The following is a 20029-nucleotide window of genomic DNA, read 5'->3' on the forward strand; positions in this document are numbered from 1 at the left end:
TCTCTCTCTCTCTCTCTTCTATGATCACTATCTCTCTCCCCATAATCATGATTCTCTCTCTCTCTCTCTCTCTCTCTCTCTCTCTCTCTCTCCTCTCTTCTCTCTTTGCATGATCATGATCTCTCTCTCTCTCTCTCTCTCTCTCTCTCTCTCTCTCTCTCTCTCTCTCCATGGGCAGGACTCCCAGATCCTCTTCCTCGCAGTCTTGGCAAAGCGAAGGGCGTCTGCACACCACCGGGTCACTAAGAGGTCAACATCGCTAGAGATGTGACCCACGCCATTCCTCAGGTCAAGGAGCCGGAAACTCTTCGTGACCTCCAAGTGGGTGAGTTCAGTTGATGAATAATAATAATATATATATATATATATATATATATATATATATATATAAATATATATATTATATATATATATATATATATATATAAATATATATATATATATATATATATATATATAAATATATATATATATATATATATATATATAAATATTATATATATATATATATATATATATATATATAAATATATATATATATATATATATTATATATATATATATAATATATATATAAATATATATATATATATATATATATATATATATATATATATATATATATATTATATATATATATATATATATATATATATATATATATATATATAATATATATATATATATATATATATATATATATAAATATATATATATATATATATATAGATATATATATATATAAATATATATATATATATATATATATATATATATATATATATATATATATATATATAGATATATATATATGCATATTGTGTGTGTAGAGAGAGATAAAGAGAGATTCTCACCTCACATTATTAGAGAGATTGAATTTATGGGAATAATACAAAAAGATATTTGGATGAATACATTATACATTATCTAACATTGAATCCTTCTCCCCCTTCCATCTCCCTCGGTCTCCATCTCTCCCTCCTTTTCTTTTCCCTCTCCCTCCGCAGACGAGGCACAGAGAGCCACACTGAGCCAGGCTATCTACGAGGAATGGTACTTCCGACGTTGCAAGCAAATCAGGTCAAAGAGACTCAAAAAGCAAACGAAAGTTGCAAGAAGAACAGCGCCAGAAGGAAGCGGTAAGGAGAACATTGATAAGTTGTTGTTAGCCCGTTTTCTTTGCTGTTACCCCGTTTTCTTTGCCGTTTGTCCGTTTTCTTTCAGTAGCTTCTAAGTTGGCGTTCCAAAATTATTTCACTCACATTCTCTCGTATTTATTTCTATATATTTTAATGATTTGATAAATAATTGATTGTCGATAGTTTACCACTGATTATAAGACATTATACTTAGTTTATTTGAGACCAGTGAACGCTATTTTCTCTGATGATTTTAAATTTTGTTATGTTTTAAAGTCTGTGGTTTTTAAGAGAAAATTAAGGAACAAGAAGAAGAACAAGAGAGATGATGTTACCTCCTCCAGCGAAACTTGGGAGGAGGTTATGTTTTTTCGCCTGTTTGTTCGTTTGTTTGTGAACAACTTCCTGGCTACGATTTTACTCATAGATTAGTGAAACTTTCAGGGATTAATTATGATGTTGAGACGTGGAAGTGATTCAGTTTTGAAAGTCTTAGGTCAAAGGTCAAGGTCATAGGAAAAGGTCAAGGTCGACCCCTCTAGTTATTATTATTATTACTAGCTAAGCTACAAATCTAGTTGCTATAATAAATGATCCAACAAGGAAAAATAGCCCAGTGAGGAAAGGAAATAAAGAAATAACTACAAGAGAATTAATAAACTGTTATTGTTATTTATTTTTTAAATATTTTGCTGTTCTTTTAATGTCTTCGTTTCTCTAGTTAATTTTATTCATTTATGTAAATGGATTTTATATAAATTACCTTATATTTATCATATAGTTCGTTGAGAAATTACTTTCCATAATGTATCGTTTATATATAACAAATGGGACACCCAGTAGAGCGCAGACCTCCGCCAGGGCAGCTTATTTCTCAACCCTTTGCTCGACCTTGACCTTTGACCTTAACATGTATTAATTGACGTGGATTTTCATACAATCAAATATGAACCAAGTCTCTCTGACAACCATGTCCAAAATTATGGCTGATTACGTGAATTGTACATTTTGCTTGACCATGACCTTGAACTTTGACCTTGACCTTCAATAATTTATTCTAACCAATAAACCCATCTTTCCTTCTTCTTCTTCTTATTTCCTTCTTCTTTCCTTCTTTTCTTTTCCTTCTCCTTTTTCTTTCCTGCTCTTCTCCTTCTACTTCTTTCTTTCTTCTTCTTTCCTTCTTCTCTTTTGCTTATTCTCCTTCTCTCCTTCTTCTTTCCCTCTTCTCTTTTCCTTCTCCTTCTTTCCTTCTTCTTCTTCTTTCCTTCTTTCCTTTTCCTTCTTCTTTCTTTCTCCTTCTTCTTTCCTTCTCTTTTCCTTCTTCTTCTTTCCTTCTTCTCTTTTCCTTCTCTTTCTCATTTCCTTCTTATTTCCTTCTTCTTCTTCTTTCCTCCTTCTCCTTTCCATCTCCTCCTTCTTCTTCTTCCCTTCTTCTTCCTCCCTTCTTCTCCTTTCCTTCTTCTCCTTTCCTTCTTCTTTCCTTCTTCTCTTTTCCCTCTCCTTCTCCTTTCCTCCTTCCCTTATCCTTCCTATTCCCTCAGATCCTGCAGGAGAAGGAAGGGCGTGTGGGTGTGGCCGTGGCCGAATGGAAGGAGAAGAAGACAGAGCAGAAGAAGAAGGTTAAGGAGAAGCAGAAGGAGGAAGAATTGAAGAAGATAGACGAAGTGAAGGAGAAGGACGAACAGCAAATGAAGGTGACGGCTGCTGTCATTGCCTGGGAGACTGAGAAAATAGAACTGGCCAAGAAGAAGAGAGAGAGGAAGAGACAGGAGAGAGAGATAATCAGGGAGAAGGAGATGGAGAAGATGCAGAAGAAGGAAGAGGCTCAGATGGTAAGGAAGATATATATATATATATATATATATATATATATATATATATATATATATAATATATATATACACACACACACACACACACACATATATATATATATATATATATGTATGTATGTATGTATGTGTGTGTAATGTGTATGTGTGTGTTATAATATCCGTCTACTGTAACCAATGATAATAATTAAAGCTTCTTTATATTTATGATATATATATATATATATTTATGATATATATATATATATATATATATATATATATATAAAACGGATTTTGAGCGAAGCGAAAAATCTATTTTTGGGTGAGATGGCCATGTCGTCCTGATGGAAGTTCCTATAGGGTAGCTTCCTAGGGTATATTACAACTACGGCGATATTCCCAGAGAACTTACCTTAAGGTACCAGAATTCTAACTCCTGGAGCGAATATCCCTCGTGAAAGGGATATCGCGACATATCAGAGGACGTATTCTTGACACGCCACATGGCAATCTGCACCCCGAACAGAGATTTCGTATCGCAGGGGGCAATTGGCAAGAAACGAATTCGGGAAAGAAAAAGGGGGAGCCGCTCCCAAGGCTCCCTATCTCCCGTTTCGTAAGCGTGCCTGGTGCCAATCCTGGCGCCATCTGTATTCCTTGTAGCGTACACGAGGTGCTACAGATACTGTATGTAGGGAGGGGTCCTACAGCCCTTTCTTAGAAAGGCAAGGGCGGGTCCATCAGGACGACATGGCCATCTCACCCAAAAATAGATTTTTCGCTTCGCTCAATATCCGTTTTTTGGGCTCAAGCCATGTCGTCCTGATGGAAGTGTACCAGAGCATTACTGTATCTGTGGATTCTCAGAACGTGCCGTACTCCCCGGAGGTAATTTTTCCCGGTCGACTAGACCTAGAGACCTAAGATGTTACCGTTATACATCTTTTCAACTAACTATAAATCATGTTAGAGCTTCCTGCCCCCTACAGGGAAGAGTCCTACTAGACTCCGGAAAAGTCTCGAAGAGTACATATACCTATGTATGAATACCAGGCAAGCTAATATAGTGGTCTCACCCTATATTAATTAAAGCATAGTTTGTAAAGAACCACTGCGTCAATATGAAATATCGACCAGTTCTCCGCACAATACTTGTATTGGACAAAGGTTTTATATCCGCATAGGAGGAAAACCAATGCAACATAGCTTGCATAAAGGAACAATTCTATTAGAATTATCCCAGATAAGGTACATAGAATGAATGCTCAATTATACCAATAAATTGACACAGGTGAAGGAGACGCAAGGTTCTCAAGAACCAGTTTATTGACAGGCAATAAATAGACAGGTTAACCACAATTATATATATATATATATATATATATATATATATATATATATATATATATATAAGAAGAGGATAACCCAAAACTTTAAGCATAAGTATGATAGTAAACAGAACTTGTTTGTCTGAAAGAAAAAACATTAAATGCCACTTTTAAGATACCGAGGTATCAAAGTCATAAAAGTCTGTATTACAAATCAATGACATTAGCGTTAGAAACGCTCGGCACACATGTCTGCACTTATGCTAGGTTCACCTTTGGAAATGGAACAGTGTACATGGGCAACACAGTGCCCTCACTTAGTTTGTAGTACAGTATGTAACTACACACTCACCCTGGAATTAATCGTCCCAATTAAAACCACTGTTCCTCGCAGAGATAAACAGTAGGGTTAACAACGCGACCCACTGCTACCACAGATCTATTTAGTTCCTCTACTTGCTTCGCATAGTGGCAAAAGAACACTCTGGAAGACTTCCAGCCAGTGTATGAACGGAGATGTTCAAAATCCATACAATTAAAGAAATTTAAGGATGAGGCAACTTTCCTCGGATCGTGACCTGCGGGTGTACTGTCAGGATCCGCTCTGCGAATAAAATATGTGATTTTCGCTCTGAGTTGATTCAGAGATAAATTTGAGCCTGATGTTTCTCCCCTGAATAGTTGACCACCCTTGAAGTCTGAAGTTCTATGAAGATAGACCTTTAGGCATTCTACTGGACATAGAGATGCATCTTCTTTCAGAGGGCAGATTCTCCAGGGACCCCACCTGTTGGTGGGTAACTCATTCTTGGCGAGAAACGTAGGATCTGGAAACAGGTTCAGTTCTCCCCCATCCAGGAACTGAACACGACCTGCCTCTCTCGAGAGGGCTACAATCTCACTAACCCTGGCCCTGGACGCGAGTGCAAACAGGAAAATAACTTTTTGTGTCAAATCCTTTAACGCACACTCTTCATTGCTCAACAGAGAAGCAAAATGAAGAACTTTGTCTCAAGACCATGAAATGGGCTTTGGAGGTGCTGAAGGTCTGAGCCTAGCGCAGGCTTTCGGGACTTTATTAAAGATCTCGTTACCTAGGTTGACCTGGAAGGCATATAGAATGGGTCTTGTCAAAGCAGACTTACACGCTGAAATCGTGTTAGCTGCCAATCCTTGACCATGGAGGTGGATGAAGAAAGATAAGCAGAAGTCTGTCGAGATCTCCTGCGGATTCTTCGCCTTGACAAAGGCCACCCATTTTCTCCAAGACGACTCATATTGCCTTCTAGTAGATTTGCACTTATATTCCTCAAGGAAGTCTATGCTGGCTTTCGAAATCCCGAAACGCTTTCTCACCGCTAGGGAGAGAAAATCATGAGCTGCAGGGTCCGGGTTTTCTGTAATGAAGCGCAGACAGTCGACTTCTGGACTCGCTGGGTCAGAACTGGATGTGGTAGCGGCACAAACTTCAGCTGTAGTTCCAATGCCAGGGGGAACCACACGCTGTTCGGCCACTTGTGGGCCACTATTGCCGCTACCCCCCTTGAAGGATCTCAGTTTGTTGAGGACCCTCAACAGAAGGTTGTGAGGAGGGAACAGATAAATCTTGGACCATCTGTTCCAGTCGAGGGACATCGCGTCCACTGCTTCCGCTAAGGGGTCCTCGTACGGGGACACGTACAGGGGCAACTTCTTGTTGTCTTTCGTCGCAAAGAGGTCTATCTGCAGTTCTGGGACTTGATTCAGAATGAAGGAGAATGATCCTGCGTCTAAGGACCATTCCGACTCTATCGGTGTGAACCTGGATAGAGCGTCCGCTGTCACATTGCGGACTCCTTGAAGGTGAACTGCCGACAGGTACCACTTCTTCTTTTCCGCCAATCGGAAGATGGCCAACATCACCTGGTTGAGAGGTGGTGACCTCGATCCTTGTCGATTCAAGCATCTCACAACTACCTCGCTGTCCATCACCAACCTTATGTGGATCGAGTGACGCGGGGAGACTTTCTTTAAGGTAAGGAGCACTGCCATAGCTTCTAGAAAGTTTATGTGAAAGGTCTTGAATAGCTTGGACCAAGTCCCCTGGACTTTTTTCCGATGAGAGTGACCTCCCCATCCCTCCTTCGAGGCGTCTGAGTGAATCGTCACCGACGGGGGAGGTGGCTGAAGAAGAACCGACTTCTTTAGATGTCTGGCTTGGGACCAAGGCCTGAGAAGAGTACTTAGCCGAAGCGGAACTGGTCTTCTCAGATCTCTTCGCGCGTTTGATGCATAACTTCTCCAAACTCCGGTTGCATCCTTTAGCTGTGCTCTTAGCACTGGGTCTGTCACCGAAGCAAACTGGAGAGAGCCCAGTACCCTCTCCTGTTCGCGTCTTGATATCCTTTCGGAATCTAGAAGTCTCTTGACAGAACCCGCTATCTCCTTCCTTTTCTTCGCCGGGATGGAGAAACGGTGTGACAAAAGGTCCCAGTGGATTCCCAGCCACTGGAACTTTTGAGATGGAGAAAGTCGAGACTTTTTTCTGTTGATCTTGAAGCCTAGGTACTCTAGGAACTGGATCACTTGACTGGAAGCTTGCAAGCATTCTGTCTCGGATGCTGCCCACACCAACCAGTCGTCCAGGTAGGCTACTACCTGAATTCCCTTTAGGCGTAATTGTTTGAGAGCTACGCTCGCAAGCTTCGTAAAAATCCTTGGGGCTATGTTTAGCCCGAATGGCATGGCTCTGAAGGCGTATAGTCTTCGTTGTAGCCTGAACCCTAGGTAGGGGGAGAGTCGACGGCTGATTGGAATGTGCCAATAGGCGTCTGACAAGTCTATAGAGACGGAATATGCCCTCTTGGGCAGTAAGGTCCTTATGTGTTGCAGTGTTAGCATTTTGAATTTGCAATTCACTATGAACTTGTTGAGTGGCGACAAGTCCAGAATGACTCTGAGCTTTTCCGAGTCTTTCTTGGGAACACAAAACAGCCTCCCTTGGAATTTGATGGACTTCACCTTTCGGATCACATTTTTCTCCAACAGTTCTTGAACGTACTCCTCCAGAACGGGGGTGGAGTGTTGGAAAAACCGAAGGCACGGGGGTGGAGTGCTGTACCAGCTCCAGCCCAGTCCATTCTTGAGTAGGCTGTGGGCCCAGGGATCGAAGGTCCACCGATCCCGAAATTTCAGAAGTCTCCCTCCTACCGGTATCATCTCACTTGGACTGCCGTCCTGAGGTCTTGCCTCCCTGACCACGACCACCCCTGAATCCCCTTCCCCTTGAGGGGCGCCTAGATGAGCCTCTGGCTGCTCCTCTAGGCTTTGCTCGAAAGGAAGTAGACTGCCCTTCGAACGCTGGGGTGAATGCCGTGGACTGTGTCGACACGGCCTGGGGTACCCACTGAAAAGTGGTCGGGGTTTGTGCCACGATCTGGGGCACTGGAGGCAATGGTAATTGCAGTTGCTGTTGCTGTCTAAAAGGCTTGGCTGGCCGAGACGGTAGCCTAGTCCTCATAGTCTTCCTCTTTGGTTGAGGACCCTCATCCGGGGAAGACTTTCTTTTGATAGCCAGGCCCCACTTCTGGAGAAGGTTTCTATTCTCCAAGGCGGCCTTATCAACAACTTCTTTGACCAAGTCGGTAGGGAAAAGGTCTTTTCCCCAAATGTTGGAGGAGATTAGTTTCCTTGGCTCGTGCCTCACCGTAGCCGAGGTGAACACGAACTCCCTACAAGCTCTCCTTGCCTTGACGAAGCCATAAAGGTCCTTCGTCACTGTGGCCAGATGAGTCTTGGCCACCACCATGAACATTTCATGGACCTTGGGGTCACTTGCCATCGTCTCAAGAGTAGTCTGAAGAGACATTGAGGCAGCCAGTCTTTCTTTTGTCTCGAACTCTCTTCGCAAAAGAAAGTCAGACAGCTTAGGGAGGTCCTCGCCGAACTGACGTCCGGCAATATCAGCCTCCAACTTTCCAACTGAGAACGTAAGATGGACGTCCTTCCAGTCTTTGTGGTCCATAGGCAGGGCCAGCGACAAGGGTTTACACTCCTCCAGGGAGGGGCAAGGCTTGCCGGCCTCGACTGCTTTTAGTACAGCCGCAAACCCTTTCTGTAAAAAGGGGAAGGCTCTAGCAGGCGAGGACACAAAGGAAGGGAGCTTCTTGCTCAATGCATCTACCTTTGAGTTAGAGAAGCCCCTCTCTTTCATCGAGGATGAAAGTAGAGCTTGAGCCTTAGCATGGTCCATCACTATGACCTCCTTCAGCTCCGTCTCCTCCTTTGAAGCTGGTTCCTTCCTCAGCCGGACATAACAGTCCGGATATGATGCCTTGCTGGGCCAGAATTCCACCTCCTCCAGGGGAACTGAGCCCAGCTTATCCGAGATGACGATCTTTCCAGTCGTCATCGGCATGTGCTCAGCATACCTCCATGGGTTAGCATCTGAGCACAAGGGAAGGTCTTTCACATTGAGCTTTTTCTGGGGCCCATGTGATTCTGCAAGGCACTGCATCCGCAGTTCCATTGCAGCCGCCTTCTCCTGATTCTCCTTCTGCATTTGTTGGATCATTCCAACAATAGAAGAGAGGGCCTGTCCCAGCTCTACTGGGAGACCGGCCGATGTTGAGGGAATAGGCTCCGGAATCTGAACCGGAGTAGCCGACACCTCGTCGACCTCTTCCTCTACAACGTCTGGGGCTTGAACTTCATCCTGGGATTCTGCCAGGAGGTCTTCCTCCAGACGCTCGTCCACGTCAGACATCCTGTCATCTAACTGGATGTCTTGCATCGCAACCGCGACTTCAGCATCCACCTGGATCTGAACTTGGGGGATCTCCTCTTGAGGCTGGGGAATCACTGCATCAGCTGATGCCTTAGGGAAAAGATACGCCCTCATCTTCTCACTTGGAAGATAAGGGCCAGAGGTGTTCTTTTGGAAGCCCCTTACCCAGGTACGAAGCTTCTCCCTTGCTATATCCCTTGATTCCGCCGTCCTAGGGGAATCAAAGGCCTCAGTAATCAGGTTAGTGCACACAGTACATACCTGAGGGTCCCAATACCGGAGATCATCCTTGGAGACAGCGCATGCTGCGTGTCTCCTACAAAACTCATGTCCGCAGAGGTTCTTGCTGCGGACGTTGCAGAAAACACTTCCGCACTTTGGAGGGTCCTTCTGTAAAGAGAAGAAATTTCCATGAGTATCAAGTGAACTATGTATCACTGGATATGCATAGTATAGCATAACAATTCAGAAAGGAAAGACACACACTTGTGTTTCCCTCACAACCCATTGTTGCAGCCTTCCAGATAATAAAATCGAATGGTTAATCTCTTCTAGAGTAACCAATGCAAAGTTTCCAGAGGAAACAGGTGGAGCTCACACCTAAGCAATGATTTTAAAATCCTGGATAATAGACAGGAAAGAACTCACTTTCTTATCTGTAGGGCAACAGCAAAGGGCTGTGCAAGAAAACACAAAAGTGTTAGAACACACAGTGCTGTACCAAAACTCATACTATAGTTTTCTTCTTACAGTATCTGTTATACTGAAGAATACTGGTACAGTATAGGAGGTTATGTGCCGGCCGGCACACACCATAACTAGCTTTAAAGTATACTACTTAACAGCTATAAGGCGGCAGAACGCTGGTTCAAATGCATGTGCCGGCCGGCAGTTGCTGCCGGCCGGCACAGCCAATGTCGGACGGCAATGACTGCTGACCGACCACTACACAAGGTAGTACCCGGCTGCCGGCCACACTCTTGGCGACCGGCAGACAAGGGCTGACATTAGCCGGCCGGCAGAGGTACAGGACCGATGCCAGCCGGCAGCAAAAGAACCAGATGACTACAACTGCCCGGCTGCCGGCCTCATAGGCCGGCAGCCGGGTCGGGTACAGCACTAGAAGAAAACAGAATGGATGCCGGGATAAGAGTGTACACTACATCCAAGCCCGGCAATCCGAAAGAGTGCATATAAGGAAGGGGAGAATCTAATTCAGGCTTCCTGACCAATGCCGTCTGACTCTGCAGGCAGGCATGGATGAGGGACCAAGGGAGGTCCGGGCAGCACTCAAAACAGAAGACCTTTGCCGGCCAGCAGCTCTGCCGGCCGGCAAGGGACTGAGTCAATTCCACATCCTAACCTATTCTAGGTCCAGATGTAGAATGACGTACAGTACTGTAATGGCTAGGCCATTACAGAGATAGAGGGGGAAGGGACAAAATAGGGTCCTACCAACCTTGCTTTAGTGACGGGTCACCCGCAGCCAAGAAACTCATCTTAGCCTAAGGGAGAACCAAGGGGGAAGGCCAGCAATACTTGCCAGCTCCCAGAGCACCAAAGCAAGGAAGGTGTTGCTACTCCCAGGGAAAGAAACTTATCCTCCCCCGAGAACAGCAACAAGGACTAGTCTGGTAGATCACAAAAGAAGGAATCATCTCGTACAGAAACCTTCGGTAGTGACCTAAGGAGGCTAAGCCTCCTATGTCTGTGTCAGGCCAGCGAGGGAGACTCTACCCCAAGCCAGACAAACACAGACTCAGACTAAAAAACTCTGTTGTTCTGTCCCTCTTTGAACCAGACTTACTGGAACAGGAAGGTACAGTAACACCCCAGTATAGTTTTATCGAAAATTAATTCAGATAAACCACTTAGGGATAAGCCCAAGGCTTAAACAGAGGGAAAGGGATTGCATACCTTCTCCGAAGAAAAGAAAGCAACCGGGGAGTATGAGAAAGTATACTAAGGCTCCATAAGCAACTTAGCCTAGGCACCAAGAGAATCGATTACCTAAATCACCGAAACTCACTCGTATACTATCTTGGAAATATTCCACACAATCTTAAATGTATAAAACATAGCCTAAAGCTTCAATAAAATTTTAATACACTCGGAAAAACCAAAATCATGCATGAAGTACTTGGACCAAACGACTAGGCTACATGGCCTAGCGTAGGCCAGAATTGGCGAATACTTCGCCAAAATAATACTAAAGCACGAAAGGAAATCCTATGTAACGCTAAATAGCTAAAATTTATTAAAGTAAAACAACAGGGAATGTCGCTCTGACTAACTAAACTTATACCTAGCGAGCGACAGCGTCCATGACGCCTCCGGTAGGCTACGGCTCTTGTAACCAAGAATAAACTTTATTAATCACTTAAAAAATTACCAAGAGCCTACATTTATACATAAAAGACATGGTACTCAACTTATCAGAGGCCGACGAAGTTGAAGAAGCCATGAAAAGTAGAATAAATCCAAGATTTGCGAGAAACACAGGAAAAAACACCGAGTTGTTAAGCTACGCAAAAAGGAATACAGATGGCGCCAGGATTGGCGCCAGGCACGCTTACGAAACGGGAGATAGGGAGCCTTGGGAGCGGCTCCCCCTTTTTCTTTCCCGAATTCGTTTCTTGCCAATTGCCCCCTGCGATACGAAATCTCTGTTCGGGGTGCAGATTGCCATGTGGCGTGTCAAGAATACGTCCTCTGATATGTCGCGATATCCCTTTCACGAGGGATATTCGCTCCAGGAGTTAGAATTCTGGTACCTTAAGGTAAATTCTCTGGGAATATCGCCGTAGTTGTAATATACCCTAGGAAGCTACCCTATAGGAACTTCCATCAGGACGACATGGCTTGAGCCCAAAAATATATATATATATATATATATATCTATATCTATATATCTATATATATAATATATATATGAATATATATATACATATGTATATATATATATATATATATATATATATATACACACACACACTTCTCTTCTGTCACGCTGCGTGGTATGACTACTCAGTCTTTCCCTGACCCTTGGGTAGTGGCCGTAGGCAGTAATAAAAAATGCCCCCCAAAAACTGCCGTGTTATCATTAGGAATGTGTGTGTATATCTATTTAGATATTTAGATATTTAAGCTGTCTGCATGCATTGATATGGCTCACTAGACCAATCCTACTCTAGCCACATGTTAGACACCTCAAATGAGGTCCTGTCTGTTCTGCCTTTATAAGCTGACATGTGCTGCTTGACTTTACTGTAGAAAGTCTTGTTTAAAGGTCACTCATGAATGGCAGAGCCAAGTAACAGTGACAATACATTACAGACTGACCATATATACATATTATCAACATTAGAGCTCACTCTCCACCCACGCTAGGACCTGGAGGGGCAAAGCAATGGCTGCTAATGACTCAGCAGTTGAGTGTCATGAAATGTGAAGGTAGGAATCTAATGATTTGGTTTAGATTGCTGTACTGTGATTTGCAACTCAAGGAAATGTCTGGTATATTGAAGACAGGAAGTACAAGATTGCTAACCCCGCCCACCTTTGCCCTCGGAAATAAAAAAAAAAACAAATAGATACAATGAAACAAATAAGATTTTCGAAAGCACATGACAAAATAAATGCGTATCTTCTCACAAACATGACGCAATACCTCATGAAAATATAAAAGAAAATTACATAAGCCCTTGATATCGCATATGGTCATATAACACTCTTAAAACAGATTACGTAAGACTTCGTAACAAAATACGTGAAAATAAAAGTTAATTTTTAAATATAACTTAAATTTACATATACGGACTTGAATAAAAAATACAGTGAAATTAACAACTAAAGTCTTGCATAATTTGCATAACAAACGTATACCTACACGAGCCATCTTAAGAACTAACTATTCACATCTGCAATGCACATATGAAAGCATAAGTAAAATACATGAATAAACTACGGTATTTAATCTACACTAGACCAGCTTTGTAAGAATATATATATATATATATATAAATATATATATATATATATATATACTGTGTATATATATATATATATATATATATATATATATATATATATATATATATATATATATATATATACTGTATGTGTATATACTGTGTATATATATACATATATATGATAATTTTGCACATTTAAATGTGTTTTTCATATTCAAATAAGCCATATGTTATACTCCTATTATCTGAATTTTCTCCACCTCGAGATCTCAAGCGGGAATCAACTCAAACATAATAGCTTCTAGCCAGCCGGGGAATCGAACCCAGGTTCAATGCCTTGGCAACTCAGCCAATGTAATTTCTGCTGATATTTTGAGTTCAGATTAATCCAATATTCTTATAATTCTATTTTTCTGTCTCTGAAGATATTCCAATCGTGGATGGAACAGAAGAAAGAGAGAGAGAAAGAGAGACGCAGAAAAATGAAGGAAGAAGAGGAAGAGCGTAAGAGGAAAGAGGAAGAGGCGTTGCAAGAGAAGAGGGAGATAGCCGACCTCGCTTTCAACGCTTGGAAGAAGAAGAAGAAATACGAAGAGGGGGAGAATCTACGCAAAGTCTAGTAAGATTCGGCACAAAATTTGTAAATTAAGTAAATAAATAATTAAGTAATTAGATAAATATTTAATTGAGTAAATAAGTAATTAAGTAAATAAGTAACCAAGTGAATATGTAATTAAGTAAATAAGTAATTATGTAATTAAGTAAATAATCAATTGAGTAAATAAGTAATTAAGTAAATAAGTAATTGAGTAAATAAGTAAATAAGTAATTGAGTAAATAAGTAATTGGGTAAATACGCAATTGAGTAAATAAGTAATTGAGTAAATAAGTAATTGGGTAAATAAGTAATTAAGTAAATAAGTAATTGAGTAAATAAGTAATTGAGTAAATAAGTAATTGAGTATATAAGTAATTAAGTAAATAGGTAATTGGGTAAATAAGTAATTAAGTAAATAAGTAATATGGTAAATAAGTAATCAAGTATATAAGTAATTAAGTCAATAAGTAAATAAGTAATTAAGTAAATAAGTAATTGGGTAAATAAGTAATTAAGTAAATAAGTAATTGGGTAAATAAGTAATCAAGTAAATAAGTAATAAGGTAAATAAGTAATTAAGTATATAAGTAATTAAGTCAATAAGTAAATAATTAAGTAAATAAGTAATTGAGTAAATAAGTAATTAAGTAAATAAGTAATTGGGTAAATAAATAATTAAGTAAATAAATAATTAAGTAAATAAGTAATAAGGTAAATAAGTAATTAAGTAAATAAGTAATTGGGTAAATAAGTAATTAAGTAAATAAGTGATTAAGTAAATAAGTAATTGGGTAAATAACTAATTAAGTAAATAAGTAATTGAGTAAATAAGTAATTGAGTAAATAAGTAATTGGGTAAACAAGTAATTAAGTAAATAAGTAATTAAGTAAATAAGTAATTATGTAAATAACTAATTAAGTAAATAAGTAATAAGGTATATAAGTAATTAAGTAAATAAAGTATTTAAGTAATTAAGTTAATAAGTAATTGAGTAAATAAGTAATTAAATAAACAAGACATTGGATAAATAAGTAATAAGGTATATAAGTAATTAAGTATATAAATAATTAAGTAAATAAGCAATTAATTAAATAAGTAATTAAGTAAATAAGTAATTGAGTAAATAAGCAATTGATTGAATAAGTAATTAAGTTAATAAGTAATTGAGTAAATAAGCAATTGATTAAATAAGTAATTAAGTAAATAAGAAATTGAGTAAATAAGTAATTAAGTAAATAAGTAATTGAGTAAATAAGTAATTAAGTAAATAAGTAATTGAGTAAATAAGTAATTAAGTAAATAAGTAATTGAGTAAATAAGTAATTAAGTAAATAAGTAATTGAGTAAATAAGTAATTAATTAAATAAGTAAATAAGTAATTAAATAAAAGTAATTAAGTAAATAAGTAGTTAAGTTAATAAGTAATTGAGTAAATAAGTCCTTACGTAATTAAGTAAATAAATAATTATGTAAATAAGTAATTGAGTAAATAAGTAATTAAGTAATCTGGCTGATACTAGATTTAAATAACCATAAGTTTCTTGCCATGAGAATGTGTAATTTAAAGAGTAAATATTTAAAATATACTTTATAAGAATCTATATTAATTACAAGAGTTCATTAACTAATTGAATAGATTAATAGATGTATTGTTATTATTATTATCATTATTATTATTACTATCATTATTAATATTACTATCATTATTAATATTATTATCAATAATATCATTATTATTATTATTGTTATTATTATTATCATTATTATTATTACTATCATTATTAATATTATTATTATTATTATTAATATCATTATTATTATTATTATTATTATTATTATTATTATTATTATTATTATTATTAGCTAAAGTACAACCCTAGTTAGAAAAACAGGGAAAAATAGCTCAGAGAGTAAAAGAAGTAAGGAAATAAAGTATATGAGAAGTAATGAACAATTAATAATTTTAGAACAGTAACATTAGAATAGATCGTTCATATATCAATTATGAAAAAAAAAGACTTATATCATCCTGTTCAACATGAAAACATTTGCTCCAACTTTGAACTTTTGAAGTCCTACTGATTCAACTACCCAATTAGGATAAAAATTGCAATGTAATAATAATAATAATAATAATAATAATAATAATAATAATAATAATAATAATAATAATAATAATAATAATAATAATAACCATTCCACGACTTGGTCACAGTTGGAATAAAACTTCTAGAATATTATTATCATTATTATTACTAGCTAAGCTACAACCCTAGTTGGAAAAGCAAGATGCTATAAGCCCAGAGGGTCCAACAGGGAAAGTAGCCCAGTGAGGAAAGTAAACAAGGAAAATAGAATACGTTAATTTGAGTAACAACATGAAAATAAATATCTCCTATATAAACTATAAAAACTTTAACAAAACAAGAAGAAAAGAAACTAGATAGAACAGTGTGTGTGAGTGTACCTTCAAGCAAGAGAACTCTAACCCAAGACAGTGGAAGACCATGGTACAGAGGCTATGGCACTACCCAAGACTAGAGAACAATGGTTTGATTTTGGAGTGTCTTTCTAGATTTGAGCCTCATGATGTAGAAGGCCTGACTATTAGAATACATTACTTTCTTCTTGGTAAAGGTAGAAGAGACTCTTTAGCTATGGTAAGCAGCTCTTCTAGGAGAAGGACACTCCAAAATCAATTCATAGTTCTCTAGTCTTGGGTAGTGCCATAGCCTCTGTACCATGGCCTTCCACTGTCTTGAGTAGAGTTCTCTTGCTTGAGGGTACACTTGGGCAAACTATTCTACTTTATTTCTTTTCCACTTGTTCTTTTAAATTTTAGATTTATTTTAAAGTAGATACTGTTCTTGAAATGTTTTATCTTAATCATTTATTACTTCTCTTTAGTTTCCTTATTTCCTTTCCTCACTGGGTTATTTTTCCCTGTTGGAGCTCTTGGGCTTATAGCATCCTTCTCTTCCAACTAAGGTTGTAGCTTAGCAAGTAATAATAATAATAATAATAATAATAATAATAATAATAATAATAATGATGATGATAATAAAGAATAATTAACAATTAATAATAATAATAATAATAATTAATAATTAATAATAATAATAATAATAATAATAATAATAATAATAATAATAATAATAATTGATAATTAATAATAATAATAATAATAATAATAATAATAATAATAATAATAATGTACATTAATCAGGCTGAGACTAGATTCAAATAACCATAAGTTTCTTGTAATGAAAATTACGTTGTAAAGATCAAATATTTAAAAAGACATTTAAAAGTGCTTGAGAAAAGCTGATATTACTTACAATCTCAATATCATGTTATTCCTATAAGAAGTCTCTCTTAATAATTCATATATGCAAAATCCATTTTAATGTTGTTACTGTTATGAAAATATTTTATATTTGAACATTACTTGTCTTGTATTTTATTTATTATTTATTTCCTCATTTCCTTTCCTCGCTGGGCTATTTATTTTCCTTGTTGGGGCCCTTGGGTCTATATTTTTCTTCTTCTTTCTCACTCTTATCCCTACATTAAGGGGTTGGTTGCCTGATACGCCCTCTCCAATGCCTTCTATCCATGTCATCCTTCACCTTATCTAATTCTTTGCCTCCCTCTTGATCTTCTCCCCATAACAGGTTCCTCCCAAGCCCTCCTCACTCCCTCACCACCATCCATTCTCATCGCATGTCCACACCATCTCAGCCGTGATAATTACCATCTCTGTAATCTTTACTACGCCTGCCATTCTTTTATCACTTTCCTCTCCAACTCTCCTCACTCCCTCACCACCATCCATTCTCATCACATGTCCACACCATCCCAGTCTTGACACTCTTTATCAGCTCTGTAATCTTTACTACGTTTGCCATTCTTTTATCCCCTTCCACACTCCCTCACCACCATCCATTCTCATCACATGTCCACACCATCCCAGTCTTGATACTCTTTATCATCTCTGTAATCTTTACTACGTTTGCCATTCTTTTATCCCTTTTCCCACTCCCTCACCACCATCCATTCTCATCACATGTCCACACCATCCCAGTCTTGACACTCTTGATCATCTCTAATCTTTACTACGTTTGCCATTCTTTTATCCCCTTCCACACTCCCTCACCACCATCCATTCTCATCACATGTCCACACCATCCCAGTCTTGATACTCTTTATCATCTCTGTAATCTTTACTACGTTTGCCATTCTTTTATCCCTTTTCCCACTCCCTCACCACCATCCATTCTCATCACATGTCCACACCATCCCAGTCTTGATACTCTTTATCATCTCTGTAATCTTTACTACGTTTGCCATTCTTTTATCCCTTTTCCCACTCCCTCACCACCATGCTAACGTCTTCCACAGCACGAAATCGGAGACGGTAGCAGCCGAGGACGCCCGGAAACGCCTGCACCGATCGTCGGAAGCCCTACACGCCTATGAGACGTGGCTGGACGGCGTCGAGGAGCGGGAGCTGGTCAGGAGCTACTCCAACACCCGAGTGACCGTCCTGCAGGCGGATAGGCCTCCCTGGTGGCCCGGAGGAACCCACAAGTCTCTTATGGGCTCCTGTTGAGAAACACCTGCGAGAGAGAGAGAGAGAGAGAGAGAGAGAGAGAGAGAGAGAGAGAGAGAGAGAGAGAGAAGGAAGAGGCATCGTCGTGCTTGCTTGAGCTGTGAGTGGGATTAAAGAGGATACGCAGTTTAGACTGGAATGAACAGGAGAATCTTTTACAATGGGATAGAACGGATAGGTGTAATGACGAAACAATAAGATGAGAGAGAGAGAGAGAGAGAGAGAGAGAGAGAGAGAGAGAGAGAGAGAGAGATTGTTTTGGTCTCATATAATCAAAATGTTTATCAAATTGAAAACAACAAAAAAAATAGCAGTGATCAAACATTGATAATAAGAATCACGACAATAATAACGTGGAAAATTCTATATACATTTTAAACTGATTTGGAGGTTTAAAATTAATTCAGGTTTCATCCAACTCTCTCATTTTAATATTTTTATGAATTTCAGAGTGAAGTCTTTCTCTAACCCACATAGAGTAACATTTTTTCCTGCCTTATTAGCTGTACATGACGTAAACCCACAATTTTTTTTTACTTCGTCAATCCATCGTCTTTTCTCCCTTTTACTTCTTTTGCAATCTCATACAATTTTCTTTAAATTTGTACGACTCTTTTAAAATTATAGGTGTGACTCTCGACAGCAAATTTACTTTTGAGAAACACATTAGGTCTGTGTCTTCTTCAATTGCACAAAAAATTGGCATATTGAGAAAGTCTTTTTAAGATTTTCGGTGATCAATCTATTCTGAAGAAGTGTTTTAATTCTTTCATTCTACCTTGTTTTGAGTATTGTTCTCCTGTCTGGTCTTCAGCTGCTGATTCTAATCCTAATTTGTTGGACAGAAACTTCCGGTCTATAAAATTTCTCATTCCTGATCTAGATATTAATTTTTGGCACCGTCGTTCAATTAGTTCATTATGCTGAATGTTGCATAAGATTTTTCATGATTCTGACCATCCTTTACATTCAGATCTTCCTGGACAATTCCATCCTGTTCGTAATACTAGGCAGGCAGTTAATTCTAATAGCCAGGCCTTCTCCATCACGAGGCTCAATACTACACAGTATGCTAGAAGTTTTATTCCAGCTGTGACCAAGTTGTGGAATGATCTGCCTAATCGGGTGGTTGAATCAGTTGAACTTCAAAAGTTCAAAGTTGGAGCAAATGTTTTTATGTTGACCAGGCTGACATGAAACTTTTTATTGTTTATTTATGACATATCTGTTTTTGATGTTGTTAATAGTTTATATAGGACATATCTGTTTTGACACTGTTACTGTTTTTAGAATGATATATTGTTAATTTATTCTCATCATTTATTTATTTCCTTATTTCCTTTCCTCACTGGGCTATTTTTCCCTGTTGGAGCCCTTGGGCTTATAGCATCTTGCTTTTCCAACTAGGGTTGTAGCTTGGCTAGTAATAATAATAATAATAATAATAATAGGGACCCATTCTGTTATTCTCATTACATGTCCTGTCCATGTCCATTTCTTTGTCTTATAAGTTGTTATAATACCCTCTACTTTAGTTTGCTTTCGTATCCATGTTGCTCTCTCTCTCTCTCTCTCTCTCTCTCTCTCTCTCTCTCTCTCTCTCTCTCTCTCTCTCTCTGTTGTTCCCATCATTATTCTTTCCATAGCTGTTTGAATTGTAACAAACTCATGTTCTAAGGCTTTAGTAAGGCTCCAAGTTTATGATGCATAAGTTAATACTGGTAGGACCATCTGATTAAATATTTTTCTTTTTAGAGAAGGTGGCATTTTACTTTACATAATCTCATTTTGTTTA

At 38.4% G+C, this 20029-nt stretch overlaps 1 pseudogene; it reads left to right on the forward strand.

Moving 5' to 3' along the window:
* LOC137625675 (microtubule-associated protein 9-like) overlaps window positions 1-18234 on the forward strand; it is a 36612-nt pseudogene extending 18378 nt beyond the window's left edge.
* The last annotated feature ends 1795 nt before the right edge of the window (window positions 18235-20029 follow it).

The sequence above is a fragment of the Palaemon carinicauda genome, chromosome 32 (assembly GCF_036898095.1).
Source record: "Palaemon carinicauda isolate YSFRI2023 chromosome 32, ASM3689809v2, whole genome shotgun sequence".
Classification (NCBI taxonomy): Eukaryota; Metazoa; Arthropoda; class Malacostraca; order Decapoda; family Palaemonidae; genus Palaemon; species Palaemon carinicauda.